The 6097-nt window shown below is 38.2% G+C and overlaps 1 non-coding gene across 1 annotated transcript; it reads left to right on the top strand.

The window, feature by feature from the left end:
• The first annotated feature begins 2192 nt into the window (after nucleotides 1–2192).
• LOC136207577 (small nucleolar RNA R71) lies at nucleotides 2193–2299 on the top strand. Its single transcript, XR_010676712.1, has one exon. It is a non-coding gene; the product is annotated as a small nucleolar RNA R71 (small nucleolar RNA).
• Nucleotides 2300–6097: the final 3798 nt, after the last annotated feature.

The raw sequence follows: 6097 nt of genomic DNA, 5'->3' as shown, positions 1-6097 counted from the left end.
TTTCCTAGTTGCCTTATTTAGGTTCCTATAATCTATACAAACCCTCCAACCGGTGGTGGTTCGCGTAGGTATTAATTCACCTTCATCATTCCTTACTACAGTTATGCCTCCCTTTTTGGGTACACAATGGATCGGACTAACCCATTCACTATCCGAAATAGGATAAATGATTCCATTGTCTAAAAGTTTAGTAATCTAGTTTTTTACTACTTCTTTCATATTCGGATTTAAACGTCTTTGTCTATCCGCTTTAGGTGGCTTATCTTCTTCTAAATGAACCCTATGCATTACAATACTAGGATTAATTCCTTTTAAGTCTGAAATCTGCCATCCCATACTTCCTATTCTATTTCTAACAACTTCTTTCAATTTTTCTTCTTGATTTTCTGTTAATTTGTTAGAGATGATTATAGGTAGAGTATCACTTTTGCCTAGGAAAGTGTACCTCAAATGGTTTGGTAATTCTTTAAGTTCTAATTTAGGTGGAATTACTACCGAAGGCGGAACTGGTCCATCTTCTCGAATCAAAGGCTCTGGGTCCTTATCTTCTAATTCTTCACTCATTATAGGTTCTATTATTTCTTCTCTTTGAATAATGTCATTGATACATTCTTCAACTAGATCAAGTTTCATACAAGCGAAATCCTCCATAGGATATTTCATCGCTCGATTTATGTCAAACTCGATCTTATCGTCTCCTATCCTTAAAACTACTTTTCCTTCTGACACATCGACTAGAGCACGTCCCGTGTTCATGAACGGTCTACCAAAGATTAGCGGACAATTAGCATCATATGCAAAATCTAAGATAACAAAATCAGTAGGAAAAATAAATTTGTCAACTTTTACTAAGACGTCCTCAATTATACCATATGGTCTTTTAGTGGATTGATCCGCTAATTGCAAAACCATATTAGTACGTTTGATGTCTTCTTCTAAACCTAATTTATCAAAAATAGACAATGGCATCAAGTTTATACTAGCTCCTAAATCACAAAGACAACTTGGGAATTCAATATCTCCCAATTTACACGGAATGGTAAAGCATCCGGGATCTTTGAGTTTAGTAGGTAATTTGCTTGATACTATCGAACTACAATCTTCAGTAAGTGAAATGGATGAAATTCCTTCCCAACTAATTTTTTTTTGAAATTAAATCTTTCAAGAACTTTCCATAGTTAGGAATTTGCGTAATTGCATCCATAAATTTTAAATTTATATGCAAATTTTTAAGTTTATCTAAAAACGATAAAAGTTGTTTATCATGGTCCTTATTTCGGACCTTGTGTGGAAAAGGTGGTTTTGGTACAAAAGGTTTCGTACCAAAATCAATTGGTGCATCTTTTTGTTTTAATGTATTTTCTTTGGAATTTGGTAAATCAGTTCCAAGTAAAGTTGAATCTCCGGGTATTTCCGGATCTGAGTAGTTTTTCCCAGAACGAAGAGTGATAGCCTTTACATGCTCTTTCGGATTTTCTTCCGTTTGGCTGGAAAGACTTCCCTCTTTGCAGGATGGAATTGATTTAGCAAGTTGTCCAATTTGAACCTCCAAATTATGGATGCTAGATGATTGGTTTTGAATAAGCTGATCTTGATTACTTATTTTTCCATTCATAGCATCTATAAATTTGTCGATTTTTGAAGATAAAGTGCTAATCGTATCTCTTAATTGATTTTGAAAGTTATTATTACGATATTGATTAGCATTTGCATTATTATTATTATTATTATCTCTCCAGTTAAAGTTAGAATGATTTCTCAATCCAGGATTATAAGTATTAGAATAAGGATTATTAGTTTGGTTTTGTCCTTGGACAAAATTTACCTGTTCTATTTCATCCATACCTTCATAATCAATATCTGTCTGGATTGAATTACCATTAGGATCACACGGTGCCATAAACCTATCAACTTTGTGCGATAAGGCAGAAAGTTGGGCTTGTAACATCGCAACTGGATCAAGATTCATTATACCTTTAACCGATGATGTACCTGAGGGTGACGGTTTCGCCATTGGTATATGTCCACGCTCTGCGGGCCACATACTGCTGTTGATTGCCATTTTCTCCAAAAGTTCTCTTCCTTGGGCGGATGTCTTCTTCATAAATAACCCTCCAGACATAGCATCTAATGACCCTCTAGTCGTAGGATTTAATCCACTATAGAATGTTTGCATTAAAAGTGCATCTGGCAATGAGTGGTGTGGGCATAAATGTTGAAGTTCTTTAAAACGTTCCCAAGCCTCATAAAGAGTTTCATTGTCATTTTGAGAAAAAGATGTCAACTCTTTTATGATTCTTGTGGTTTTTGCTAAAGGAAAATATTTCAATAAAAATGCTTGGGCAAGTTGGTCCCAAGTTTCAAATGTTGCGGCCGGTATAGAAGTTAACCATTCTTTGGCTCGATCCTTAAGAGTAAAAGGAAAAAGGCGAATTTTGATTGCTTCGGCTGGCACATCGCTAATTTTAAAAGTGTCACAAATTTCTAAGAAATTTGTCAAATGGGTATTAGGATTTTCGTGAGGTAGCCCATAAAACGTTACGTTATTTTGCAACATATTAAGCAAAGCAGGCTTAATTTCAAATTGGTTTGCGTTTATACGGGGTCTAACTACACTATTAGTTACACCGGCCGTTCCTGGCCTAGCGTACTCCATAAGTGTTGCCATATTTTCTGGCTGGACTAATTTGGTTTTAAAAGGGGGTTTGTCTTTGTTTTTGTTGTCTTTCTTGTTCTATTTAAGTGTTCTTTCAATTTATGGGTCAATGAGGTCTAGTGGCATGCCCGAACTTCGCGAACTGCGCATGAACTTGAAATTGTTGCACGAACCAAACTACCTTCAAAACAAAATTGAAAATAAATATGTTAAATAAACTGAAATAAATAAAATATAAAAGTTGTAAAAAAAATGTGTAAACCTAGATTCGAAAATAAAGTACGAAAAATAAAAATTTTGTCAAAAATTTTGGCGTATCCCCGGCAACGACGCCAAAAACTTGTTGAGCGATTTCCGCAAGTGCACGGTTTCGCTTGTAGTAATAAAAATATCGATCCCATAGGGATACGTTTTTTAACGAAAAACTTATTTTTGAATCTGTTAGTTTCGAACTTGTTAGATTTACTATTGAAGTCAATGAAGAGTGAAAGTTGTTTAATTGAATTTGGGAAAAATCGTTTAATTGAATTTGGGGATTTAGGGTATTTGAAAATGCTAGAATGAGATTTATATTAGAATATATCGATTATTAGAAATGTCTTCTGATTTAGGGATGAATTTTACAAAACAGGAACATTTAGTTCTTTTTAGAAAAGCGATTAAATATATTCATTTACATTAAGCAAAGAAATCAACTTTAAACTTTGTACATTATGAAAATGTAATATCATAAGCTCCTTCAATGTATTGGGCTTTGAACTGCAGTCAATCTTTCAGCAAAGTATTGTCGCCCTAATCAACCTGGTACTAATCTTTAACATTAAAAGTACCAACTCGTTTAGGTTGTTCAACAAAGTTTCCTTGTAATGATTTTGAATTTAACTACGTTTTAATGAAAACACCAGAACTCACTTTAGTGGATTGGTTACCATAAGTGCTACTTAAAAATGAATTGAAGAGAACCAACTTTACTAGATGAAATATAAATTGAAACAAGTTTACAGAGAACAGAAAGCATGGAAACTTTTGACGATTGCAAGTGAAAGGTTGTCAATTCTTCCCTTGGGCTTCGTTTGAGTTTGTCAGACTCCGGGGCGGATCCTCTACTCAATCTTCTCGCTGAAACTTCGTAATAGGGATACGATCGGCTCCTACCAAAATGTAAACTAATAAGACCGAATCTAAACGCTACTGTATTTGTATTTATATTAAAAACAATGTGTGTACATCATATTGCTTTTTACAGAATCTAACTTCTAACTTTCGAATCGTTTGACTTAGAACTTTTGCATTAGTTCTACTCTATAGATTCTCTATATCTAAAATTATCACACACACTAATTGTATTTCTCTCAACATCAACTCTTTATTTATAGATGTTGAAGGGTTGTAATTGAAGCGTTGCGTCCTTTGTGAAGAGACGTATTCGTTGGTAAAGAGTCATGTCCGTTGTGAAGAATTGTGTCCTTTGTGAAGAGTCGTTTCTATCCACTTGAACGAACGCGTTTCTTGGATTTCAACATGTGTTCATTGAACTTTGGCAGAATTTCTGCACTTACCGAGAATGGAGATCCTCGGCCGTGAATGGGGGAGCTGACTTTTGTCTCTGAAACGAAGGGAAGGAAGTGGCTTAGGGAACGCGTGTCGCGGCCGCGGGTGGTGGATTCGCGGTCGCGACACGGAGGTTTTTCCAGCCTTCGTCTTTTGCCCTCGTCCTTGATTTGGCGCTTTTGATTTACGTCGTCTTTGATTCCTTTTGTAGGGTTTTTCTTCTATTTTTGATCCTTTTTCGTTCCTATTTGGATTTTACCAAATATATAGGTACCTTGCAACAAAGAAAGATATTTGGAAGTAAAAGTACTCTAAATAGATATAAATAACATAAATTCGTAACAATAATGATGTAAATATTAATGATATTTTAGGTATATTTTGGGCTTAACACCATGGAACCAGGTAAAAGGGGGGCCGATGAAGCCGAGTTCAATCAAGTTTAGAGCCTGAATCCAATTGCTGAAAGTATTGCAACGAGTAGAGACCAGACTCGAACCACCTAACTTTTCATTAGCAGCTTTAATGCAGTTGAAGTCACTGGCTATGACCCAAGGGACCTGAATAGACTGCTGGAGCTCCCGCAAAGTATTCATAAAGATCTGCTTTCTGTACTGTTAAGGACGGACATATACCACAGAAAGAGCAAAAGTAGAACCATGCATCTGACCCCCAATCAGGGTAACATGAGAGTGAAGAAACTGCTGATCCCGCACCATAATGTTCACAGTGATCCGAGATGAATCCCAAAACATCCAAATTCCACCACTGAACCCCTCGGTTTCAACAATCTCCATAGAATCAAACCCCAATGAAGCTCATAACGGATCCGCATGGGTGCCCGGTATCCTAGGCTCAAGGAGAGCCAGGATAGAAGGCATGTGCGTCTTATTAAGGAAGAGTAAAGACCGCTGAAAATCACGACTCCCTGCACATCCCTTTCTCGCCCAGCACACAAGGGCACTAGCAGCCCAAGGATAAAATCTCTGTAACCATGTCCACCCCCGTGGACGCCTCATGACTTGGCAAAGAGGTTCCTGACCCATGCGCTTGCTGCTGAGTCCGATCATGTTGCGTGTCCCCGGAGTTGCTGTTCTCCCCTACTTCTATATTGATTCTAGACCGTTTGGCCCTACTGATATTTAACTGAAAACCCGGTGGCGGTTTCTCACCATCGAAACCCATGCTTCCATCCCCCAGATCAGCTAAACTAGAAAAGGCATTAGGTAACGTCCCGGCATCAATGTCGTGAGGACGAGGGCCAGTGAAGTTTGTGCGATCCTTTAAAGGAGTCCGCCTCCCTTTCCCCGTGGTGATAACTTTCGCAGGTGGACTAGTAAAGGTAGGATTCTTTGAAATCATGGAGTCAATTTCACTCCACGCCCCTCCCGTAGCAGCAAAGGGATTAACTAAAACATCACCCGGATCAACTGCTGTAACTCTCGTGTTTCTTCCCCTTGACGTTTGCTTCCATCTTGGAACAATCATCCAAGGACCATATTCAACCACTGGTGGATCTTGATGAGTAGACTCAATAATCTGGGGGTTAGCTACCACCTTGCCATCCTCCCTAACACATGTCTTAGGAACCTCCACATCCATATCTACCTGTGCTCTTTCCTCAACCCGATGCACGCTGGGCCAAAGACAGGATTGTCGTGAATGGCCATAGCGCCCACAGTTCGTACAGGCAGTGTGAAGGCGCTCATACTCGACACGTTGCTCCTGACCATCAAGTTCAAAGCGGGCAATAAGTGGGTTCATCATGTTGATTTCAACACAAATTCTAGCAAAACGACCCCGGTCCGCAAAGGCCATGTTCTCATCAACCTTAATTGGCTTGCCAATAGCCTCCATAATAGCAAGAAGGACATCCTGGTTAAAATAGAA

The sequence above is a fragment of the Euphorbia lathyris genome, chromosome 9, assembly GCF_963576675.1.
Source record: "Euphorbia lathyris chromosome 9, ddEupLath1.1, whole genome shotgun sequence".
Lineage (NCBI taxonomy): Eukaryota > Viridiplantae > Streptophyta > Magnoliopsida > Malpighiales > Euphorbiaceae > Euphorbia > Euphorbia lathyris.
This window is presented reverse-complemented; position numbering and strand designations above follow the sequence as displayed.